The sequence below is a fragment of the Chaetodon auriga genome, chromosome 1 (assembly GCF_051107435.1).
Source record: "Chaetodon auriga isolate fChaAug3 chromosome 1, fChaAug3.hap1, whole genome shotgun sequence".
In the NCBI taxonomy this organism is placed as follows: domain Eukaryota; kingdom Metazoa; phylum Chordata; class Actinopteri; order Chaetodontiformes; family Chaetodontidae; genus Chaetodon; species Chaetodon auriga.
In genome coordinates this window covers 18,667,683-18,694,735 of record NC_135074.1, presented here as the reverse complement: position 1 = coordinate 18,694,735, position 27,053 = coordinate 18,667,683, and the positions used below count along the sequence as shown (strand labels likewise).

Genomic DNA, 27,053 nt, shown 5'->3' with positions numbered 1-27,053 from the left:
TGTCTTTTTCTCTAAAAGGGGGAGGGCTGGCACAAAGGGAGCAACCTCGACTGCAGCAGAACAGTGTGCAGCCCACATGAAAAATAAGGTCTAGTGTTGGAGCCCTGGAGCCCTGGGCAAGGAATGCAGCTCCATCAGCACACAGGCCAGGGAGGGGAGCTGCTTTCCTCCAGACAGGAGCCCTCTCCACTCCTGACTCCTGCTGTATTACCGTTGTCCTATTGTGAGGCAGCTGACCCTTTGGGTCCTAAATCAGACTTTATAGAAAATACATTTCAGATCACGTCCTTAATTAGCTCCACAACAATAAATATTGTTTTTGCTCTTTCAAGTGTTTTATTTTTCCCCGCACTAAAAATAATCTTTAAAGATGCAGGAGAAAGAAAAAGAATGGCTGCGTATTTATTTTCTCCACTTTCATTCTCATTTTCAAAACAACAAGCTGCTGGGTACTAAATTTCAGTGACCCAAATTTTGTAAAATTACTTTGAACTTTTCAAACAAAGCTCTTTAGATGCTTAACAACATAATTCATCTCATTCAGGGTGTCCTGCTGCTGTCACTGTCATTATTTTACAGTATATGCACGTAATTGAATACACACTTTTTATTTTTTAATTAGGCCTATTTTCAGAGCAAACAGTGACAGCATTTTTCTGTAGCCGAGGAGCTAAAGTTAGCCATTTTACCTTTTGTCTGATGGAGGAAAAATGCTTTGCCACGCTGGTACAAAGCATAATTTGAGTATCCTTACATCAGGTGCTATTTGAATCCAAGTCACTGCCTGAGACAAAACAAAATCATACAGATTCCCTTATCAAGCAGAATAATTTTATATAGTCCAGATAACCTGGGATCAAGTCTTAATCACTGAGTGAAAACGTGTTGTCAGCCTTCTGTAAAACAACTAGGAAAGCAGACCCTAATAAAACTGGAGGAGTGACACTGAGCAAAATCAATTTCAAAGTCACTCTGAATGGAAATTTTGAATGGAAAACATGTGCCACGAAGCCCCATAATGCATGTATGCATCCAAAATGTGCCATTTTTGCACACTTCTGATACAACATTCAAACACATGCTCTATATCTATTCTTATAACCACCAGACACAACATACACCCATCTGTAAACACACACACACACAAACAGCAGTGACATTTTATCAGCTCGAAAATCACTTTTGTCCCCCAAGTAGACTAAAAAACAACCACGTCTCGGAACATTCACACATCCCATTACTGACAGCATTACTGATAACTGTTATAGAAATTGTACAGTACAGTGTATACTGTAGATCTGTCACTGAAACCATAAATAAATCTCATTTCATATCCCTGTGAGAACATGAGTATTTCTTACATGTTTATATATGTTGGTCTGAAGGTTTATGTGTATGTACAGTACGTGTGTCCACACCGTGTGACATACTAGCTAAAGAGAATAAGTTCATGTATGTGATCCACCTGGTCACACATGCCAAGTCATGTCACGTTTCTAGCACACGTGCTCAAGCTCTGGCTGGTCATTGGCCAAATCTGCAAGCAGCCTGTGAAGAACCCAGAGCGAGTGTCTATCAACCAAACAACTTCAACATATTCAGAGCCTCTAATCCGAGAGGAACAAACAGGTGAGCAGAGCATGAAAGCGGGGCATTTATCAGCCAGCCTTTCCTTTACACAAACTCTGAAGGCGGGCTAACTGTGTGGGGGACACAGACTGGGAACAAGTTAGCTTCAAAGCCCTGAAGAAGTTAAAGGGCTTAGGGCTTGGACAGCAGGAGCATGGGGGACTTCACAGCCTTACCTGATGGGGTTTTTGGTCTGTGTTGCCACCACGCGGAAGCCTCTCTGACTACGTTTTCTTTTCAAGTGTCTGTTTGAAGTCAGCAGGCAGAAAGGTCACGCCCTCTTGGTCACAGCAGGTTTGTCGAAGCAATGGTGGATGGCCGGCGGCTATTGCTAACGTTCAGACTTTCGTCTTTGTGTACACACAAAAATAAAATAACAAAGGAGAATGTAAAGCTATTGATCCGGTGCCTGGGCACCTTAAGAAGTTTTGGTGACGTACTCCTAGAATTCCAGGTATTTCCAGGGTTTTCCAAAGCTATATGGTTTGGGATTTAGGGACTCCCGGGTCACAAAACGAACAAATCAGGATGACACCATCATCACCTGGAACAAGAAAAACAGAAAGAAAAACACAGTCAGAAGCACGTTTTGAACACAGCTGGAAATCATGACAGCAAAGAAAGAGTTCCATCGCTGTCCTGTCGGAGCAAACAAAGAGTTCTGTACCTCATGCCTGCAATCTGAGCATATAATAAATGTCTTTCAGGAGAAGCAAACCACAGCAGCATGATACCATCAAGACTTCAAAATTAATCAGCTGTTTTTAGGGCCAACAAAATTAATCTATAATTATTTGTATAACCACTACGTCAAGAAAGCCTCTTATGATATCAAGATTACATTAATCGTAAATGAACTGCTGTGAGTAATTTCTCCTCTCATGCCACTGAAGTCTTTTAAAATGAGAAATGAAAAAGATTTCCGGAGAAACTTAATTTCCCTGTAACCAGAACAAGACATATTCCTGTGATGGCATATATAATTGCCTGTTCTGCAGAGGATCTCCCGTATATGACAACAAAGTCTCATAGACAATACATATTTATTCGACTGTCAATTCCGGCGATGAGGGGGGAAAAATACATGTTAAAAAAGACTTTGAATTCCACATGGGCCTGGTTTGTGAAGCTGGGTAAATATGCTTGTCATATGTTCCAATAGTTCCACAGCGACAGATTTAGTTAGGGAATACAGACGGGAGAGGCAGACGGTTTGTGATAACTGAATAGCTCTTTTGAAGCCACTTCCATTTGGAAACCTTGTGCGATTATTTTTACCTCTGTGGTTAGACTTGAGTTAAAGCCCGTGTTTAATTGTTCCCAAGAGTTCTTATTGTGGTGCCGATAAGGAGCTCAGGGAGCAGCGTTTAAAACTGCAACAAAAATAACTAGACTCCTGCTCATTGGCCACAGGTCTGAAAGAGTGTCAACAGATGATCCACGCAGCAAAGAGAAAGAAAGATAAGTAAAAAGAAGAAGAAGACAGACAGACAGACAGAGAGACAGACAGACAGACAGACAGACAGACAGACGGGGGCAGAGGTCTTGCATGATGGGCTTGTATCTGAATGGTTTTATCAGTTCCTCTTGGTCCTGATTTGAATGTGTGCTCAGCTTTTCAGAATCACATCACTCCTGTTTGAAATATCCATTTGAATAATGATCCTTTTAAGCCATCTCAAATAAAGAGTACACTTGCCAATCAACGAATAAATTATTTTTGGACAGTGTTTTGTCAGCAGCCACAGCGGACAGAAAGCAGCGCTGTTAATTTGTCGTCTCTCCTCCTTCACTACGTCCAAGGCCATGACTTCCTGGTTTGTCAGAGCGACCTGTGGGAGTGTGTGTGTGTCGGATCAATAGCCCACCCACAGCAGAGCCGCGGGCCATCCCTGACCTGGGCTATTGATTAGGCCTGGCTCAGCTGCCAATAGCAATGTGCTGGATGTGACACCAGGCTAAGACAGGAGCTGAGGAAGGGGGATTCTGAATTGCCAGTGGCAGCCCCACAGCACACCGCAGATAAAAGTCAATTCCACTTAACCAAATCACTGATAACTAAATAGTTAGCAGACGGAAGAATGCAGAGAGTCTCTGATGGCAGCAGCTGGATGGCTTGGGGATTTCCTAGCCCCTGACCTGTGTCCGGGAGCACAACAAGCCATGGGAGCAACACTGTGACATAAGCAGGCCTCTATTTGTGCAAGCAGCATGACCTCTGTCTGCACGTCGGTCTGTCTTTTAATCTGGCCACTTCTCACTCTGCAAGATACACCTGTGTCAGTGATTCTTTAGGGACACCGTCTGTCAAGCTTTATCTCACATGGCCCTGTTGGTGTTGTTCTTACATCATAATTAATGTCGCTCCAGGACCATCATTTCAACTGAGCAAAAAGCATCCACGTAAGGAGGAGGTCGTGGGTCAAACACAGGACTTTCACCTGGGAGACTGGGATTTGTGTCCTGTGTGGACCTTATTGTTGTCTTGCTGTCTGTTGACTTATTATTGCTGGTTTTAGTTCACTTATAAATTTCAGTTTCTTTTTTGTTCATTTCAGTTTTCTGACACAGGTTAGGTTTAGGCAACCAAACTACATAGATTTAAAAAAAACATCATTGTGTGGGTTAAAATAGCCACAATATTAACCATGTGTTAAAAAGACCAACTTCTACTAAGTTAACATATTACTGCAGTGTTTTTCCCAGAGTTGCAAAGCTATGACATCACAAAAGCATGATTGGTCAGTTGCAACTATGGTCCTGGAGCAACATTAATTATGATGCTGTAGGAACACCAACACTGCGATATCAGTTCATGCTTCAATGACTCCGTCTGGGCTGATTATGTAGGATCATCCCTAGTACATTCAGGTCTTTAGTGACAATTGATGTTCATTTCATTCCTTTTACAGTATATGTAAATGAATCTACGAATAAAATAAAGAAATCATTTGAAAGATATAAGAAGTATGGTTTTAAGGATAATGTAAAGAATGCTGCTTCCATTAAAGGAGACACAGAATCGTGTTTATACTGCATGACTGGTGTGTTCATAATTTATTCTTGAGGCAAATAATCAGATCTTTAAAAGCACCGATCGACCATAAGCTTTACAGTAGTGTTTCCTGTGGCTGCATGCACAGATGTAATACAGTCCCACTGAAGTTGTCAGACTCCTTTCAATCCATCTTGCTCCCAGTCATTACCAGTCCATATTAGAGTAGTTTACATGTCACTTTACCGGTCCTTTGCCTCGTGAATGTAATTCTGTGGCTACTGCCTCCTTGTGCATTCAGCACCTATCTATGGCTCCATATCTCTCCCAGTAATTGCTGAGTGACAGAAAGGCAATACTGACCACTTCATTATAGGACAGCCAGACTGACTGGACACTGGCCTCTTGGCTCTAGGTCATTCTGGCCAGACTGACCTTATCTGCCCAGGTCGTCAGGGGTCAGTCACCCAGAATTTATAAGGACTTTACTAGAGCTGCCGTGGGTGCCATACAGCAAGGTCGCCTGACCCTGGCGGTCTGCTTATATCAGGTATTGATTGCAGTTTGTCTACTTCAGTTGAGGCTGGACTAATCTCCCAACACTAGGATCTCAGGGGCAAAGGCTTCAGTGTAAAGTTAAGTATTGGAAGTAACAAGAGTGATGGTGGGGCGAGAGGATACTAGTCGCCATAAGAGGGACACAACAAGAGTTGTGGGGCTTTGGGGTTTAAAAAAAACAATATGTGTGAGAACAGTGAGATGTAGCAGCTGGACTGGAACTACAACTGCTGTTCAAACCTGGAAAAATGTTCTATTCTTAGGGTGCACTTGGGGGATGAAGCTCTGTGCATGACAATTTTATTGAGTAATGAAATAAAGGATGTTATAGCAAGATGTATTGAACAACTGCAGCGCTGCACTTTGACTGAATGAGGGTCTGCAGTCAGAGAATTTGTTTCGTCTTGCTGTCTCCTAAACAGAAAGACACAGACTGGATGCCAATCATCTGCTTGTATGAATTCAACATATACTATTGTTCAAGTTGCATTTAACTGTTTGGTTTCCTGTTGTTTGCCACCAATTAAGTTAAGCGAAGAAGGCACTGATCAGTATTTGTTCAAACCATCAGGACTCTTACCCAAGAAAATTCAGATATCCAGCTGCAAAAACAATTAGCTGTGAGTCTTTCTGTCAACCGTCTTTAGCTACAGCATGTGAATAAAGATACGTGTGATTGTTAGTCTGCAACTGAATGTGTATTTGTGTGTGTGTGTGTGTGTGTGTGCTGGCATCTGTACCAGCTGGTGTCTGTGTGAGACCCTTTATGTACATACTAAAGCATCCCTGATGCTCGTTAGATCTTGTCTCTCGGCAGCTGCTTGGCACCGTTCATATTAAATCACAATAATGGCAGATGAGCTCTCGCACTAGAGAGACAAGCATCTGTTTGAAACTGCACTTTATTACACTTTGTTCCTTTAATCAAAAAAACTACGCGAAAAGATAACCCGGTTTTAAAAATCCCAGATAAACAGCAACGATTGCATCTTTAAATAATAAATGATCCCCTGCCTCTTACAGACGGGAATATAACTGAAAATAATTGAAGACAACAATGTCCTATAAGAGCACCACTCGAGCAGTGCTGATTCAGAATCCCTCATAACTTCAAACATTCAGTCATAAAGTATGGATAATCCGTAAAAGAAAGACACACGTCTGTTTACAATTTCCTTCTAATTAAGGCTACAGGATGGGGTCTACCTTTGTTAAAGTTGATGTGTGTTTGTTAGGCTTCCGGAGAAACTGTACCACTGGCAAATTAGGGGTGGAACACAAAACGAAACAAACAATAACACTCTAATATGATCTGCAGTCAAGGAATAAATATTTCACAATCTGTCTACATTTGACACACTTTCAGTTGAGAACAAAGGATTCCAAAACAGCAAATTGCCCAAACTTGGTCTTGAGACAATAACCTATTTGACCTGCATTAATTCACAAAACACAGCAGTGACTTCCACTTCACGACTGCATGTCATCCGTCCACGACTGGTTTGCAATCTAAGGACTTATTGTTACTTCTTTTTCAAGTCGACAAGAAATTTCTGTTGGCAGTCACGGAAGGGAAGAGACTGAAACAGATCAAGAAGTTAACAAACAAAAACCCAGTGTAAGCCAAATCAGGATGGTAAGGCACGGTTAAAGATGCACACAAAAACAATGATGGTGTGCGTCATTATAACCACGGGTACCCAACACTCATTAGCCCCTACACAGAGCCTGAGTGAATGACTGGTCTTAGGCTATGTCCACATGAATTTGTGCTCATTTAAAACCGTATTTTAAAATGAAAACGTTCTCCGATCAGGCTGCCACATATGAAATCGAATATCACATGACCATTCACGTACACTAGGCATGCACATGCCGGTGTTTGGTGTTTGCCTCCTGTGCATGGAGGCAGTATTAGCATTGTAAAATGAAAAAATTCAACTGCACAACAGTAACAAGTCAGTGAAAGGACACTTCATGACTGACAAGACCCAAGGGTGGATGTCTGCGTCATCGTTTCAGGTAGTCTCCATTTAAAGGGTTTTAAAACGCCGGAGCAGCGTGGACGCTTGGTGTGAATGTTGTATGAGTCTGGATGTAGCCACAAAACCTTAAGATGGTGATACACAACAGCATTTTACTGTATGGGGCCAATGGCGAACAATATGGGGAATCAGGTAAGCTCTGTGCTGATGAAGGTGATGTTTTCCATTCTCCCTCTGTGAACCAGGCCAGCAGTGTGTTGTGTGTCTAAGAGGGATAAGGCAGTGCTTGATGATTAATCACTGGCCATAATAAAGCTTCTCACCATGGGCACACAGTCCAGCTGATTCTATGATATGATTGGGGCCGATTAGAAAAGAGAAATAATCATTCCTTACAGTGCATTCATAGTACACTCTAATGATATCTTCTGATTGGACCTTGCGGAGAAGATAATAAGGGCCGTCTTCAGAATGGACTCTAAGATTATTTCTTTAACTTCATGAAATGGGGCCACAGGCCTGGATGCTGCAGATTTGAGGATTAAGATAAGCTGACCTTTCACATTATGTTGCCATGTATAAAAGATGAAGTTTACAGTCCCTCATCACATTAGACCTTATCAATGGTCAGAGCCTCTGTGAAGCCCCTTTGAACATCACAATGGTTTTTCAGGCTGGTATACAACAGGCCTCTACCCCCCAGTGTGGGATTACTGTGCTTGTGTGTGTTTTTGTCTGTGTGTGTGCGCTGAAAGGGGTGTGTTGTGGACGTGCACGCTTACTTGTTTGGACAATGCTAAAGCGCTAATCCAGTGTAAAAACTTTATTCTACCTCCTATCTTTTTCATGGTCGTGCGGGACAAAAACAACAACTGGAGACCAGTGGGTAAAATATTTAACGCCTCGCTTTAAATGACGTGGCTTATCACATTAAACAGATTTGGCAGCACTGCAGTATTAAAAGCATTCGATCGGTGAACATCAAACATTTTATCTTTCGCACAGCACCATCAGGCCCGGCCCCTGAATGCCCACGTCAACTCCTTATGTTGTCGGGACAGGTCGCTCTGCCCTGCTAGTCAGACACTCAAGAGGAGAACAGCGAGGAGCATTTCAGTTCCACAGCTCTCCAAAATATCATTGTCATAAGCCTGGTATTGAATCTTAACATCTAAGGTTTCTATGAAAAATGAAAAAAACAACAGCTCTCAAATGGAAGCCAAAGTGTCACTTGTTTCAAATGCAAACCAGCATGTTTAAAACATTTTCTTGGGTCAAGCGCTATTATGTTGAAACTAGAGGAGCGATCCACCTGTCAGTTACAAATACTCTCACTTGTTTCAATCTGAAGACGACTGAAACTTTATTTGAAACAAGTCAAACGATATCACCCCGATGGCAGATTTGTTTTCCCTTGTTTTGAGGTAGACGAAACTAAATTGAACTAAAAAACTTAAATTTCGCTAAATTTTGGGTGCTCATGAGCACACTGATCGTGAGTGACACTTTTGGATCGTACGCGTTCAGCAGAACCACACACTCTGCTGGGCTGGGCTGAGGAGCTATAGGCTTTCACAGGCATCAGACTACTGGCCAACATCTTCAGGCTTCTTTGATGTGGGAGGCATTGCTTACCCCTATAACTTACAGCCCAGCTCTGCAGGGACTTATTTTTATAACCTCTATTATTTTCTATCATAAATATTCAAATCCAGATCTTAAATCCAGAGCTTAGTGAGGAGAATAGCCAAAAACAACATGCAGCTCTTCAGCTTCCCCCAGCTCTCGCTCTTCTATAGAAAATCATTATGAAGATTAATACAGAAATCAAACAGAATGCTGAGACGAGACTGTAGAACCCAGTAAAAATAATGCACTCATATGAAAGACTCGGGATGGAATTTTTGGTCAAGGATCTCAGGATTTTTTTTGTTCTTTATTTGTTTGAGCATTTTGACACATTCTGCATTTCCTCCTTTTGGCTGTGAATTAATATTTGCAGCTTGAATATTAATCCTGATTCAGTAGTGGATTAGTTTGCCATTGTCCCCTCTGCGCTGAGCCCTAAATAAAGGCGCTGACATGGAGAGGAAATCTATACCTCTCTGCCCTGCAAACAAAGACCTCTGCACCCAGAGATAACACATGTCCCTGCAACACAGACCCCCCTACTCTACCCACATGCTGGATCCTCCATCTCCTTCTCCCTTTTCTTTCTCTCTCAACCCTTCCACATTTCCTCTTCTTCTTACCTCTCTCTCTCTTCTCTCTCTCAGAAAAACTTTGCCATGGTAGATTTGCAAGGCAATTGTGCCCTTAAACCGCGCCTCTTCCTCAGCTTATACCGTGCATTTTCCAGAGTTTATCAAAGAATACAATGGGGTTATGCTTTCACCATTATTCTCCAGGCAAGAACAGTAATTTAAATGCACCAGTACTACTGAGGCAGGGCGCAGCCCTGCTGTCTCACTATGGAACAGAGAGAGATGAAAATGCGTTACAAAAAACGCACTGCATTACTTTGTTGACCTTTCCTGTTCTCATAGTTTACAAACAGCTGTGAAGCTCCTTCCTCTGGGCTCTTTGTACATCAGAGACTAGGACTGATGGAGGCACGCCATGCTTAAATGAAGGGCTTTTTCTAACTTGCCTCCGTTGTGGCTCACAAACACAACCTGACAAACACACATTTACTTTATCTCTGCCGCCAAAGCAGTTGCCAAAGTGAGGGAGGAAATGCATAGTGAAACAGATATGATGGCATCCTTTCATGTAAGTATATATTTTAACACACAGTCTGTTCAACAACAAAAGAAAAAAAATCTAAACATATGCACACATCAATGCAGCCACCCACACACGGAAGCAAGTTTAATTTTCTCATACATTGTAATCGCTTCAGCAAGTATTTTCTAAAAGTTAGTCTGTTTTCATTGTAATTGAAGCTAAAGTTGCACGGCTATTTTGATGCAACTAAGTGTGTAAGCCTCAGTTCATCACAGACTCCTGTTTAAATTAATCACAAACTGTTGCCCTCAATGACACTGATAAGCACACACACACACAAATGCACACACACACACGCACACACGCACGCACGCACGCACGCACGCGCACACACACACACACACACACACACACACACACACACACACACACACACACACACACACACACACACACACACGCTCATGTTTTATCATGGCATTGTGAAAGCAAACCAGAACATTGAGTACTGTGCCTCACATGGTGGTTCTACACGTGTGACCTGAGCCTGAATGCCAGGTGAATATTAACAGGGAACCGAGAGGAGGAGGAAGATACAGAGGACAGAGGATGACGAGGAAAAGAAGTTACAAAGGTAATTAAGGAATGGAAAGAGCAAGGAAACAAGGAAGGAAGGTGGGAAGGAAGGACTGAAAATACAGCAAAAAGCCAGAGAGAGCTGGTGGAGTGCAGCAGCAGACGGTTGGAGTTGGGCTGGACCAGCCTGGTCAGTCTGATGAGAATGGGCAGCCATAGTGATGCCATTATGTTGGTAATCAATCCATTGGTGTCTTTGTGTCTGGGTGGGCAGATACTCTCAGTCTAGAAGGGGTTAATGGGAAATCAATGAGAGGGATGTGCTTATGAGCAGGACATGGGGAAAGAGGGACAAGGGGGAGAGAGTGAAGAGAGATAGATGGGTGGGGAGGGGGAGATAGAAACATTGTTTCCTGTGATAGCAGCAGACTTCTCAGATGTTATCTGTCATTCAAAGAAGCACTCTGGTGACCAGATGTTTAGGCTCAACGTGGTGGAGTGGGTATACACCCTACAGGGGATCAATACAGGTCAAGTGCATGGCAATATTTATCACTAATCTACTCATACAAGACACTGATGTCTTTGCAACACGGAGACTTGAGCTGTGTAGGAAGAAAATTATATATATATTTAAAAAATCACACCCTGGTGATATAGTCAATTACTTCAGGAGGATATGTATCTGGTATGATGGTGTTTTCTCATTAATATGGATTGTATGTCTGGCCTGCATCAGCAGTATCTCCTTCTTACGTCCATTACGGGAAACAAAGGGGAGCGCTGATTTGGAAAGAAAGGTAAAATAAATACAGCGAAAATCAGCCAGAGTAGTTTTCTGAAGGCCTGGGGGCATTTGGGGAGGTGGGTGGGGGGCTGGAAAGGGGGAACCAGGAGCAGGTCCCAGTGCAGTAAGGCTCTTTGTAGTTTGAGCAGTCTGAACTAGCCAGAGGCTTACTGCTCTAACCCTTACCACTCAGAGAGCCTGTTTGGGGAAATTACACCACAGAGTAATAATTAATCAAGTAAATGCTGAACTGCTTTGATTTGGATTACATTAACATATTATCAATAATGTATTAATCAAATACAAATAAACACCTCTGCATAATAGCATCCTTAACTAACTACAATTTCACACTTGGTATAAAAGTTGGTCGTCTTTAAGCGATGAGAAACCCCACAGCAAACTATACAGGAAGCAGCAGAGCTCTTGTCAAGCAACACCTCTTGGCACTTTACTGTCTCTGTTCATCAACTCCATTCTTCATCACTGAATCACCCATTTCAAGTGCTTCTTCCAAGAGGCAAAAAATTATGAATTCATTTATTTATGCTTAACAATGGAAGAATGCATCACGCTGAATAAATAAACACACCACTGATGAAGCACTGAAAACACAATGCACGTAATTTGTGCAAAGCTACTCCAGGTTTGATTCCAAAAGTAGCTAAGTGGATTGAGGAAAAGAGTTAGTCACTTTTATCGTTTGCAGAGGAGTCGAATCAGCTCTGCTTTTGTGTTTTCACTTAAATGCATGTTCTGTTTTTCTCAGATAAGTTGTGTTGTTTAAAAGCATCCGTTCTCGCCTAACGCTTTGTTCATTGGGGGAACTTCATGCCCAGGGATTTTCTAAACACAATTCATCAAAGTGGAACGGCAGTCTTTTTTTTCTGCATTCCTAATCCTTTTTGCTGCAGATGAGAGATTTGCTGTTCAGACTCATTAAGATTAAAACGTTTTGCCAGAGTTATTTAAGAATGCAAAGTTCCATGTGAGACCTCTCAGAGTTCAGAACAGAAGAAAATCCTATCGACACGCTCGGTGCACTGGGGGCTGATCTTAGCCTATATTTCTATATTTGGTGTCAGTGATTGAGTGATAGCATGTGAAATGGTTTTTCCTGCTGCATTATAGTTTAAAGTCACAATCACTTTTCCATTCTTATCATCAGTAGGAGGTCATGGGCGTGATTGATCGTTTTGTCTTCACTTGTGAAGGATTAATTTGGTTACCTGTATCCTTTTGACTTCTGTTATGAAGTCACCAGTTGGTTTTGATCAAATCCTTTCGTTTATTGGCTTTGAAAACTAAGCACAAACTGGCAGACAAATTAGCTGTCCTTTGTCAAAGGAAACAATTGTAATTGTGCAGTTAACTAGGTAGTATTTTGCTCTCCAGCATTATTTTGGCAGCAGAGATGCTGGCTGGAGTCAGGGTATCAGTCATCTGCTTGGACAGACAATAGTTAATGTTTAGCTGGAGGAGATGGCAGCCTTTTAGCTGAAAAAGAAATTATCATTGGATTGGACTGAGTGTTAGCCTTCTGCGTAAGGATTTTTAATATTAGCTTTTTGGACGGAGACTCAGTAGTCTTTTGGCAGCTCTAAAGCTGGAGAAAGACTCAGATCCCGTTGTTGGTAGAGCACAGCTCCAGTCTCGGCACCTTTCCCAAACTTTCCAACTCCAAGTGTCGCAATCTGGTTCCATTTTACAGCTGGCCTTGAGATTGTAACAGAGCTCCTTTCTCTCCCTCCTCAACCGCATATTTAATCCCTGTGCTTATGTCAAACTTAATTACAGGACCTTGTACGAAAAAATAACAAGTGAGCCTTGTAGGGGTGGGAGAGAGGAAAGGAGAGTATTAAGAGAGAGAGAGGAAAAGAGACATAGTGAGAATGCTAAGAGGTGTGAGGGGGGAAAGGAACAGCAGAGACATTTAATCTGTAGACTCAGTATGTTAAATGACCAAACAAAAAGCTTTCATGTGGAGTATCTCAGCTAACAGGCACCGTGTATTGGTAAAAATCAATAGTGACATTTATTGATACCTGAACCTATAAGATGTATAATAGTGGTATAGAAAACGACCAAAATATGTCCTGTAGCTGAGACATACATCAGAAGGATCTGACGTAACTATAATGGCTAACCTACATTTTCAAACACGGAGAGGCAGAAAGGGTAAGAAAGTGTCTCAAGAGGTCCTACACTCATATCTTTTAACTTACAACGCTGCAAATTCTCCTGAACCCCCACAAACCAAAAAGAAATAATCATTAGACTAGGTCAGTCACCCAGTTTATGTGTGTGTGAGTGTGTGTGTGTGTGTGTGAGTGAGTGCGCGCACATAAAACTATTTACTCTGTAGAAGTGGAACAGCCGGGGAGAGAGCTGTTTAGTCTGTCAGTTTAAAACTATTACCTCAAACTCTGAAAATATGAGCTGAGCCTGTCGTGCATCGACACAGGGAGACAGCACTGTGAAGAACAAACCTTTGAAAAGTCTAAATCAATTTTTTGGGGAGTAACATAACAAACGCTTCACCGCAGTGAAGAAGAGGGGATCTCTTTTTTAACAGTTTGAAAAGCACATATTCATACAATCTTCATAAGGCAAAACAGCATAAATGCAGTATACATGAAGTCTTTTGAAAAGGGAGATGACAGGAAGGGATAAAGGGAGAAGACACAGGGATGCTCCTCAGAGATGCAGACAAAACACACAGGAAGACCACCACCGCCATACGAAGCCCTCAATATTTTTTCCCTACACCGCCCACATTGCACCCACCCTCCCTTCAGGCCAGCCTGCTGGCTCAAGCCTTCCCAGACTGGACTTGAGTGGCCGAGCACTGGACCGGAGGAGGGAGAGAGGTTCCCATGCCACTGGTGCTGGAACTGGCGCGCCACCCGGAGGTATTTATAGCAGACCAGCACTAAAGGGCCGGGAGAGAGGGCATGCTTGTTTTCCTTTCCATTCCCCAGGCACTTTCACCAGGCCTCACATGTGGGTGTTAAATATATACCCAAATACTGGGAGCAACATCGTGGGGGCAGAGAATAGGAGGCACTGGGCTCCCTTGGAACAGAAGTGGGTTGGGGGTGGAGGGGTGCAGAGAGAGAAAGGGAATAGGAGAGTGGTCTGGAGCAAGCTGGATGTAGAAGAGTTGTGTGGTGTCAAGGTGGAAAGAAAGAAGAAGAAAGAAAGAAAGAAAAAAAGAAAGAAAGAAAGAAAGAAAGAAAGAAAAACAACACAGTCATGATACAGTAAAAGCCAAATGTAAAAGGAAGAAAAGAAGATGAATGAATTTGTATACACTTCCCAAGCTCGAAAGGGCCTAAGAAAGCGAGGCAGGCTCAGTTCCAGCTACAGGATCCAGACAAGCATCAGAGGTTAGGGCAGAGCTCAACACTTAGTTCATCTGGACAGTCCACAGTGCAGAGCAGGGAGGCATTAGCAGGGAGGTAGTGATAGAGTCCTGTTGTTGTGGCCTCCTGAACATCAAATGATACTTGGATCCAAGAACCAGCCCTCTCTATCTCCAGCTGCTTCCTCTATACGCTCTGTGATGTATGTCTCTCTCCCGCTCTCTCTCTCTCCCTCTCTCTCTCTCTCTCTCTCTGCATGGGAATTCCAGAGTGACATTATTACTATGATGAAAACAGACCCTATAAATACTGAGCACTATGATGAATATAACAGCGATTATGGGGGCAGCGATAATTAGATCAGGAAAGAAAGAGAGACTCATTGAAGTTTGCTCTGTTTTTGTGTTTGGGAATTCCTTTCAACCGTGTGTCTTAATGTATGAAGAATTACAGAGGCAACGGTAGTGTGGTAATCATCTGGGTCTCGAGGCGGGCCTCTTGGGGCCTTTTCAGTGATCCTCTCTCCTGTTTCAGCTCTCTGCTCCCTCTCACATCTCTGTAAAAGCCACCCTGCTGTCTGTTTTTTTAATGATGGTTTGGCCAACAAACAATTAATAAGCTGCCCCACAGATGCCTGTTAAAAATGAAACAGCGGGAACTGTGGAGTGCTCCCACATGGGACCATCCAGCAGCTCCTGCTATCTTTCCATCCAGTTTTGCTCACCAGGTTTTGCCCTCATCAGCAGCTCTCCAACCCACCCAGGCCCGGCTTAGATCTTTAAGTCCTAAGACTACAGCTTTAAAAACACCCTGACCTGAGCCCCTGTCCAAATCCCAACTGTACAGCAGCCATCCCACTAGCTGATTGCGTCAGAAAGATTCCACAGTCATGGCCTCTGTTTTTTCATACTTGTGGGAAAATAGCAGTTCATGTTTCCTTGGATGCTTCACACATTCCTCACCCTGTCTTCACATTGCAGGGCCCCAGAGACTGGGTAGGGCCAAAGCCACTCAAGAGGAGGTGCTTGGCAGATAAGAGGTGTGGCTAAATGAAAAAGGAAGGCAATTTTTTATTGTTTATTTAGGAGTGAGTTGCTAGGCAATGTGAACTCAGAAAGGCACTAATTACATTTCCCTGAGTTTGATGAGTATAGCAGATCTTGGACAGAAACTTTCCAGCTCATTTAACCTCTCAGAGCACAGCTGGGAATTATAGATAACAGAACATCTGGAAGTCACAAAAATACTTCTCTAGTGTCTAATCCAAACTAATTCAAAAGTCACCACATCCTGCAATGAACGACATCCCAAAGCTAACTCAGTGACAGCTCCAATATTTCAAATATTGTCGTAAAAGAAAAAAAAAAAGTAGCCATGTCTGAATGGCATTCCAGTTATTTGGGCAAAGGTTCATGCAGTCTCGATCACGCGTCGTCTTTTGCTCAAACTTCCTAATTCGGCTGAAACGGTGGTCATGAAAAGTACCCCAAACCTCTGCACTCCTAGAACAAACTCACACATACACTTTCGCTCTGTAGAGTACAACTTTGTGCTGCACATGTTCACATATTCCAGTATTCTTCAACATACAGCACATGAGGCATGTATGAACAACACAAGTATTTCAAACACTAGATCTATAACATTCGTGTAATGCAGTTGCAACACTCGACACGCACTCAGAGAGATACGCAAACAGAGCTCACTCCACTTGGCCACATTCAAGTTTGGTCTCATCCCAAATTCCTGACCTCAAAATTTCAAGACAAAGGTAGTTAGCCTTGATTTATGCATGCTTCAGCTTAGGATGAACAGAGCAGGACAGGGTAGCAAAGCAATTAATTTTGATGCTGAAAACATTATTAATGGTAATGTTTAAAACATCAAAGCGCCGGCTGACAGAGACACAGCATCCCCACTCTGACAAGATGGAACAGATGAGCTCACTTGAGTCAGTCAAGGTGAGGCACAGGGGAAAATGTAATTTGTCTCTCCATTGATTTTCACTGAGATTTCCTGGAGAAGCTGTGGTTCAGAGCAGGTTAAACTCATGTACCTGTGGTATGGCAGGACCGGCCACCATATGTCACCAGCTTGTGCGCCATGCTTGGGATATTTTTATACGAAAACTCTAGTGTACACTCCTCGTGGGGTGATTAGGAGGAGGTAGTAGTTGCTCTTTAGACCGCAGCACCGAATTCAACCATTCAGCACCGGTTTGGCCATGAGGATGTAGGGGACAACAGAGAACGCACCATCAGTTGGAATCTGTGGATCTCAAGTTCATAATGACTGAGTGGGCCAGTAAAGAACCCCCTCCTCTATCTGTGTGGACTCCTCACTGTAGCTTTGGGCAAAGGGATAAAGCTTTTCTCACTCCCACATATTCATTTACCCCCCACCATCACACCAATTGAACCGGGGAGTCTGGGGGGAGCCACATTGATATTCACTACACATCTCCATCCCCCAGCCACAACCATCCCCACTGGAAACATTATTTCATTACATATATTATGCATTCAGCATAAGGGAGTTGGTGAATGTGCAGTGTGCAGATGTGTGTGTGTGTGTGTGTGTGGGTGTGGGTGTGGGCAAGCTCAGATGTTTCCTTCTATGTATACATGACTATGACAAGCCTGTTGTAAAAAGAGTTTTAAAGAGGGTGTAAAAAGACAGAACGCCTCAGGGGTCCAGTCTTAATGGCACTTAGTTTACTTTGCGAGAGAGAAGACAAAATATTTATTTCATACAGCTTTGTGTCAACATTATAAAAGAGATTTTGCAATTTTTACAGTGTGGAGGGACAAAGTTTCCTGCAGAGTTTTGCATGAATTTTCTCAGTTCATTTGAGTCTGTGCGTCCACATGTGAATGTGTATTGCGTCTCGTGCAGAGCAGGAGTTAAAGAGATACACAGAGAGAAAAACAGAGAAAAGAGACCAGAAAGAGATGAAGATAGAGACACACACAGAGATTTTTCATATGCCTTGCTGCTCTTTGGGCCCTGGTCCAGATGTCACCAGAGCTGTTTTTATTTGTTAATGTCTTGTTTTAAAAGCCCTCTAAAAAGTGCCTACCGCCTTTCCCTTAAGTCTTTAAGTGGCTCCACACAAGACACTCTTGTCTGATCTGAACTGGAATCAATTTGGAAAAGAAACCATTTCACCTCTGATTAAGCACTGCTCTGTCTCTGCTGTGGCATGCTGACCTTTCCAGAGGTCTGTCTTGTGCTGCTAGGAGGGGCCAGCCAGATGATACGCTGGGCTAATTAGATTGATTGACGTCAGAAGGCAGGGCCTGAGAGTGGCTTGTATTTGAACCCTCAGCCATTTGTCAGGACTCACAACCCCATCTCTGTCAGGGGCCTTTAGAGTCTAACAACTCTGATGTGATGCTTAATTTCATTTTTCTATATACAACGTACCCCAAATCTCTCTTTTCATATCAATAAACTTTTCCCTCTGACTTCAGGGGCAATCAAAAATGTGTCCGGTGTCTCTCTCACTGTCAGTGTGTTTCAATCAGACATAAAACTTAAAATATCCTGAATTTTTAAGGCATCACATCACTCATACACATCATACTCGGGCCAGACAGCCCCCAGTCAGCCATTTTGCCAAATTCTGTCGGCCTTAGCATCATTGAGATGGCTGCATCTACAGCGACGCGTCTCCATGTGATCGCCACCTTCAGTCTCTGTATTCCTCATCAATTTCTTCGACTCTCACCCTTTGCTTTAGTTATAGCAGCTTAGTGGCTGTTCAACATCTGTATGTATCATGGACTTGTGTAACATATAAAACATGGAAATCCCTAGAGCTATAAAATGTTGCAAACCCACAGTGCTTTGAGAAGAGAGTTCAGAGGGAAGGAGTCCACCAGAGATCAGCCCTCAGTCAAAATTCCAAGCACTTTGCCTTCTACGCCCAGAGAAATGTTGCCTAAAGAGAGGCCTGGTAGAGAGAAACCTCACCTCCAGTTCAAGCGGATTCCTCTGCCCTTTTATTTGCTCTCGTTTGGCTGCAGGGGGAACGTGCTCCACTCTGACCTGGGGGCACTCATCCAATCAGCTCGCTATCTGCTGCAAGAGCCTCCATAATAGTGACATTTTTCCACCTCGTCAATAAAGTGGTGAAAGCCACCCTCCACCCGCTACTTGACCATTTAACTTCTTCCTGAAAAGGCCCTTTCTTTCTGTCTGTCTCTGTGTCTGGCTGAAATCAATAAAAGCAGAGCAAGGCAAGAGGCCAATCCAGCAGCTGCATTAACTGGTGGTCTCAACTGCTGTACAAAGAGGATGGCTGGCAGAGAAAAGGATACAGGAGAGCTGGCAGCTCGAGCCATTCTCATTCATACAGCAGTGGGAGAAACCTGCTTCTTGTCTGCACTCTATGCTGTTGCCCAGTGATGACAAGGAGATTCTGAAAAAGCTGAATGAAAAACGTCAGTCATGCTCAGTTACAACATGCTGCACCCACACTTATAGTAAAAACAGAAAAACTTCCATGTATGCAAACCAGACTGATGGATGACAATCATATGCAACAAACTGACGTATACATTAACAGATGTAAACTGTCTAGGCTCTAATGATCATTGCTTGCCATGACTCATTTAGCTGCTGCATTCACACATCACCACGTGTCTGCAGTGATTGACATAATGGCATCAGAGTGAGAACAAAATGTCTTCCAATAAAGGAGCAGGAGGGAGAAAATGAGAGAGATGAGTTACATCTATGCCTGTGCTGAAATGAGCGCAGTGCTTTGTTTGGCTATGCTGTCTGAGCTGAAATTGATTACTGTGAGAAGCATGCACCAAAGAGCCTGCATTCAGATGAAATAAATAACACACTCTCTTAGAGATGGCAGGGTTATGTGGAAGAAGGATCAGAAGGTGAAAATGGGATGGAGGAGAGGAGGGAAGAAACAAAGATGTATGAGGTCAGAGTGAATTTACAAGGGGAAAAAAATCAGAGATAAAAAAAAAAAGAGGGAAACAGGCGAAGGTGGGATACTGAATGACATGTCTTCAGTCTAGCGCAGCACTAAGGAGAGACAGTCTGGAGGACATCTGGAGTAGTGGAGGATAACAGCCACACACCACTCCCCAACCACAGACAACATGATGAGGGATTAAACTTCATTACAACATGTTATGGTAATGAATGGGCTGTGGCCAGTTCTGGATGTGTTAAAGTAATTACCACTCTCCAGCTTATGTGTGAGTGACACTTCCTACACGTGCTCACGAAGCCATGTGTCTGTCTGTGTGTGCTGATCACATTCGTGGCACTCCAGGTCGAGTGAACAGGATGAGACCACGGAGGTCTTCTCCACCATGCGCCAAGCAGAAGCAACTGCTGCAGCTAATTAAAAGAATGCACCACTTAGACGGCTACTGTCACATGTATCATCTTGCATAATTAGCTTCACACTGTTTCGCTCACTGAAGATGGGCTGGGCCAGGCCCAGACTTTGTGGTTTGGGCCAGTGTCTGGGCATCTGGGTCTAGCGTAGGTGCCAGAAAGGGTGGGGGACAGACAAAGCCACACACCCCAGAGGGCTGAGGTTGACTCTGGGTCACAGAGGCTGCCTGGCCTTATGGCTGACAGATGTTAGTCTGGTTCAAGAAGAGTTATTATTCTGGAAAAAGTTACACCACACTGTGCTCCACACTGCAATTATCTTCTTTGTGTAAAGAAACATCTCATACATCATCACTCAACAAGACATAAGCAAAAACCCCTCCCCGCATTACAAAGCCTTTGATAAACCATGCCACTTGAATCTGATATCTAATTGTACTGCACAGAATTGTTACAGCGTTTGAGTTAGCTGGTCTGTCAGTAGCATTCCCAAGTGGAGCAACAGTGTGTTTTAGCTGTGGAAGGAGCAGAGCAGCCCGCTGTGGTTGGTGTGCTGCTGCTAATGTTGCTAATGATCCCCACAGTGGAGTAACACAGACTGGAGTCCCTTCATTTACGGTAAGCTTCAAAGTGTGAGAGTCAAGAGGGAGGAGAGGATGAGAGCCAGGGGAAGCTCTGTCCCCAGACTGCTCCCTGGTCTCTCATGGCAGCACAGCAGGGACATGCTGTGGATAGGTGTTCCTCTGCTCATTGCTAGCTTCTGAGCTTCACTATATTTGCACCTGCTGACATCTGTGGTGTGTGTGTATACATGTCAGTCTATGTTTGTCAAACAAGGTTTCTGAGGTGACGCATTCCCCACAGTGGGCATGTGGGCAGGCAAGCATCAGGGTGGCATTAAGGAGAGAGTGTTTTACCACCAAGACAGGGGAGGAAGGGGACATGAAATGACAGTGGATCATTAGACCGGGATTGCCTGCAGCTTGCTAATTTATGCAAATTAATTTCTTGGCTGATGCAAAAGGAGAGAGAGCGCGTGCCACCGCTTGGCAAGCAGTCAACATCGAGCATCGAAAAGGTTAAACTGCTGCACTCTGCTTTGGTGGTCTTGAAAGTTTAGCGGCATAAACCAGGCAGGGCTGTGGTATACCAGGCAACAATGACAAAGAAACGCAGACTATGCCAGCCCTCTTCCTGGCAAGGCGGGTAGACAGACAGCCAATCAGGTTCGTGCTGGCTCTCTCGTAGGCGAATGGCATGGCATGCTGGCCCTCTCGTCACCCCGCCTCCCCTCCCCACTGCACTGCAGCTGCCCAGAATGATTTTATAAACATTTTGCCAGTGGATCAATACCTGTATTGATCAACCATTGTGAGAGTGATCCGTCTAAAACCCAGAGCAGCCTAGAGCTCAGAGATGGGAGGAGCGAAAGAGAGAGGCTGCAGAGAGGATGGAGAAAGAGAGAGAGTCTGCAGCCACAGTGAAAGGGAGAAGAGGTACAAGGGAAGAGAAGCGAATCTGAGAGAGAAGCAGACGCAGAGCTGAAGGCAGGTGGGGAGGCAGGTTTCGGACAACGCTGCCAGGCCGCTGGGATTGGGGAGAATGGTAATTGCTTTCTCATTAGGGGAGGGAGGGTGAGGGCGACTAATGACTACTGCTTTAAGTATGCGGGTAAGTGACTGATGGAGAAATAGTGCGAAGAAATGTTTATGTGTGCAACAAAGGGGGTGATTCCCACACCTAAGGTTGCTAATGCCTGCACTAGTTTGGCCTGCGATGTAGCACTGTCAGGTACATTGTTGCATGTGCATAAGTGTGCATGATTGCATGACATTAAAAGGGTGTGTAAGGAGGCAGGGGATGCAGATGATGGGTGATCGTTATGATCTGCACTTGAAAAAAACAATTATACTGCATTATTTATACTGATTTATACTGATTGCATTTTCACGTTTTATGTTTTGTCTAGAAAAAAACTGAACAGAAGAAGCTGGAGCGTCAAAGACGTGCAGGCTGTCTTGGGGACAGAGAAGGCCCAGCACACGCTGCGCTCATGAGTTCAGCTGGAAACTCTTGAGAAAATCAACGGCCGAGAGGAGTAGCCTGCATCCTGGATACAAACATCCATGGAGGAAGTGACAGGAAGATTTCTGAACAAGCTGAGTGTATAATCCAAAACTGATTTCAAACTCAGAGGTGAAAATGGCTGCAAGATGGTAGAGCAAACTGTGGCGAATAACAGCTTATTGCTGTTTTGAATTTATGTGGATAAAGCTGGCTTTTGGATGTTCTTCTGACATTTTGAATTCATTGGATTGGATTTAATCTTCATTATATTTTGAATTTTGATGGAATTTTACTGAACAGACAACAGACTGGACCACTCAACAACAGCAACGAATGTTCGATTCAAGGCCCGAAGCTGCGCTGCCCTGCAGGAGGAGTCAGAAGGCTTTTGGGATCACCCCCCTAATACTAAAGGCAAATCAAGTTTCCATTGATTGATTTTAAATGTGACTTCCTCATGCATAATTGTGGAATTGAGGGGAGATATATTCTGCATAACTGTGGGGGAAGACCTTGACGCTCGTAAACTGACTGTGCACTGGAGCTCTGGTGTGGGAACACTCAGAGGCCTGCACTCTACAGGCTCACTCCTCTGTGAGCATGCAGCTGAATGAAAAGACTGCACATTCTGTACCAAGGACAAGAAGCATCTCCATACAGTTTTGTTTAATAAACTTTAAAACAAATGAAACATTATGGTGCATTGCACGATGCAAATCATGTGCAAAGTGTGGCAATACATATTCTGTGCTGTGTCCCACTACCACACTGCATATTAATACAATAAGAATGCACTGTGGTGTGTTTAAGAGTATACTGTTTTGACAGTTACGATACAAGTAATGAATGACAGGCAGTTATGCAAGACGGTCAACGACACACTTCAATTAAACTGTGACTTTGGAAGTCACATTTTCAAAAAAAAAAACACTCCACACTCAAACAAATCAGGCAAATTAGCTACATGTATGAATCTCTTTGAGTCTATTTGATCACTTTCCCAATGTAAACAGACTATGACTACTTGTTCAAAACTCAACATAAATTAATATATACTGTGGAATTGGGACCCAGCTCTTGACTCAGTCATGTACTTGTAGTCCACTTGAGCTAGAATAGTTCAATGAACCCAGTTCAACTGAAGAGGGAAAGGTAAACATCACAGTACAAGCTTGCTTGCATCAAAGCTGTTCAATGTACACAGACTATGATTACATTGAGGTTCTTCTTCATCTCAAGGATGAATAGAGAAAAACATGGGAAAAGCCAGTGGTCACAGGTCTGACATCTGATCCAGATCCATGAATCCCTGATCAGATGTGGATTAATACTGAGAAATGTGCCCTGAACATGTGACCATCAAAGAACCCAACTATAGGTAAAATGAAGTGTTATTAAGCAAATACGAAACAATCCACTTCTCAAAGAGAAACCTGTCTACTCTAACTATTCAGATGAAGTCTAAAATCTTTCTCATCTGTGGAGGGAGGAGCTATAAAAACTGGTGATCTCTTTGCCTGTCACTATATGTCACACTATATATGTCACTATAGCACTAATGAAAGAAAACCAGTTGCAGTGCAAATAATGCTTATAAATTGTGCACTGCCTACAATACCAACTCTGTGCCCTAAATCAGATTGTGCCATAAATTAACCAAGAAGCTGAAGTCTTGCAAAATTCAAGCCAATGGCTGTAAAATTGTGTAGAAGCTGAATATGGCTGCCAGTCTTCTCAGCCATGCCTTCACTTGCTTTTGGTTAGTATGTCGATATGTTGAATTGAGTGTGATAATGACTTCTAGATACTAAATTGCGACATATAGCATCTTCAGTTTTATTTATAGCCAGTATATGAGGCCACTACATTAAGGTACAGAGAAAAAGACCCATTATTTTTGTCCATTGGAACAAATAATCAGAAAAAAAGCTGTATGGTTTTAAACACTAATAACGCTAATTTTTTAAACAAATACTGATTCCTCACTATTGTCCCTATCAGTATAATACAGCGAGATAAATCACTGTTAAGTGTTATCACCTTACACAAAGATTTAATTCATGTGCTTTCAAAGCAGCTCTGAGACACTGAGTCATTTTCTTGTTTCCTTTCATCCTTTCTGTTTGATTCCTACTCTCAAAAACAAACCCTTGGATGAGTGCCAAACCATAAATTAGGATCTTCATTAGACACATCAAGTCTAAATTACTTTTCAATTAACAGGCCAGTCAACCTGAACTAATCAACCAATTAGGCCGTGTGTGTTCACAGAAAAGCTAACAAAAGCGCACGAGTCCCCTGGGAAAGCAGTAAAACACTGCAGACGAGTGACAGTGCAAATGAGAAGCTACTGGTTTAGAAGAGAAAGGGAGGATCAGAAAGTGGCAGAGGATCCATGTGACACTGGGATCACATCACTAGTCACCCCTGTCATTTTTCCAGAAATGAAATTCAAAGTTATAAGACATAATTAACATTGAGCACAGTGGGAAAGAGCGGATTCTCAAAGAAAGGGAAAATGTGAAACAAAAGAGCTTTGATCAGTTTGTATCCTTTAGTGGGTAGACTGTTTTCAGGCTAATGATCATGACCAAATACCTCTATACTAATGAGTTTTGATTGAAAGGCATATTATTCTTCTGATGATGCCTTACATTGCATCAAAGCACCAGCTGGCACCATTGCAAACTAAAGAAACAACCAGTTGCTTAACTTAATTTGATTAAAGAAACTGACTCAAGGCAGGAAATGCATTACTTTTTCATGATTATCATGATACAGAACAAAATAAAAGCTCTATGTTTATATATGTTATTATCCTGCAGATCAGACAGAATATGATGCCTGAGTGTCTTTGAGCAGGACAAAAATTTCACATTTCCCACCTCTGAATGAAGACTAGTTGGAAACACTGTCACATAATGTTTGAAAGCAGAGAGAATTTGTTGACTTCCCTCTGCCACTCATCTGCAGCTCATAGCACTCATCTTTGGTGAGAGCTGTGGCGGAGTGAAAGGCTTTGTGATGCCCGATTCAGTGTGGTAGGGCTGCCGGGACTGTGCTGAACGTACCTTTGGGCCACAGGAGATCTGATAGGCAGCACAGGCTGTTCAAACGTCTTCCTCACACACGGCAGAATGCAACCTAAGAGGGAAACAAACACACACATGACAAACACACCTACATGCATGTACATACGCTCACAGAGTAAAACCTGGATTTTTTAGGATGATACTTTCACTGATAAAATTCTCTGTATATGGGTCACTTTGTTTAAACATACACATAAAAAGCATCTTGACACTGATGCCTTGGATGTAGTGTTTGTTATTGTGACCAAGATACATACTGGACTGGACATTTCTACCCCCCAATCCGGCCCTCACATCTAAAGGTCTGAGATCTGACGGCGCCCCAGTGAAGGCCAAAGGGGGTTGTAAAGAAGAGAACATCATTATTGTACTAGTAAATGCCAGAACAACCCCATCTAATTGTGCCATTACTAATTCATGTTTATTAATGCAGTGATGTATGATGGCGCTGCAGACAGACTGAGCTTGTCTGCGCCTGTCATGTATGGCTTATTCTTTGCTGGTGAGGGCTGCAGGGAGTGTGTTAGGGACTGAGTGGTAGATGCGGTGGGTGTGGGGCATATGGTGCATGTAGTGACAGTGCCAAGTGGTGTGTGACTTTAACATGAAGGCAGTGGGGGTGAGGGAGTTGACTGATGGTGCTGGTGTCTTCTGCTGGCCCAGTGCCAGGGTCTCTGGTCCCCAGTGCCCCAGCCCCACACTACCCTAGAGCCTCTGGGCAAGTACCACAGTTATTGTTTTCACTGCCAAGCAATTAGCGGCACTTAAGATTTATTTAGTCATGCTCTAATGTGTGGTAATTAGCTTGAGGCCCAAACAAGCCCCTCCATCCCATCACCTTGTCGCTCGCATCAGAGCAATGCATCAGCAGGAGACAGTGAGGGAATGTGAGAGAGGAAGCAGGAGGTACAGATGGTAGGATTGTGAGGGGGTGGGGAGGTGGAGCGGAGCTAGAAGGATTACAAGAGCACCAGCCCAGCTCTGTGGATCAGCACTTTTTAAGAGATCTTCAGGGGCCTGTTGGCTGAGCGCATAGCAGGAGGAAAGGGCAAATACAGCCCAGTTACACTTTTATAGAATGCTTTGTGGAAAAACACCCCTGACACACACCTCGGCCTGGCAGCTCGGTTTGTCATATGGCCCAGGGGGCTCCACTGGTCTATCACATGACCACTGTAATGACCTTAAAGGGCAGCCTCCTCAACAAGCTCAGGCCACTCCCACTGGCTGGACTGCTCTTTGGGAAATGCAGTTTGGGTCACTGGATAATGTGTGATGCATATGGCCTCAGGCTGAAATAAAAATAATAATAATAAAAAGCAATGAAACCAGGCCGAAGAGATGCAAAAGCCGCCAAGCAAGGTAAAACAAAACCAAAACACCAGACAAGTGTTTCTTTTGGGAATTTACATAATATAACACATGATGTGAATGTGAACGTTCTGTCCTAAATTTGATGCAGCTGTCAGGGGCACCTGTATTACGAGACAGAGCTTGTGTGATCAGAGTTTCACTGATTTCGTATTTGTTGGTGTGTGATAGTTTCAGCTGTGCGATTGCTTTGATTACATGATTATATGCATCCTCAAGGCTCTGTGGTAGATGTCACACGCGTCAGCTCCAGTTTGGTCCCCAATACATTGGCAGACCAGCAAGTGGTGATTGCTAACCATTATGGTCAAAGCAAATAAATATTACATTCAATGAACAACACCAGGCTATCACAGAACGATGGTGAAAAAAAAATGGAAGTCACCATAGGTTCACCCACTCTAGTTTGGCGACATCCCCATACATCTCCACTGAAGCATGCACAGAATAAAGCACGACTGCACTTTTTGAATAATGATACATTGAGGCTTGAGGATTGAGTAGAATCAGCGTGTGGCAGGTTATAATTTA

General features: G+C 43.3%; 1 protein-coding gene across 2 annotated transcripts in view; it reads right to left on the bottom strand.

The window, feature by feature from the left end:
* Positions 1-27,053, bottom strand: part of zfhx3b (zinc finger homeobox 3b) — a 239,815-nt gene that overhangs the window by 151,824 nt on the left and 60,938 nt on the right. For both annotated transcript variants that reach the window (XM_076728208.1, XM_076728217.1), the window contains exons 3-4: positions 25,131-25,203; positions 1,806-2,173 (exon numbers count right to left, since the gene is read on the bottom strand). The gene's annotated coding sequence lies outside the window, so the exon portion shown is untranslated. The remainder of the gene's footprint in view (positions 1-1,805; positions 2,174-25,130; positions 25,204-27,053) is intronic.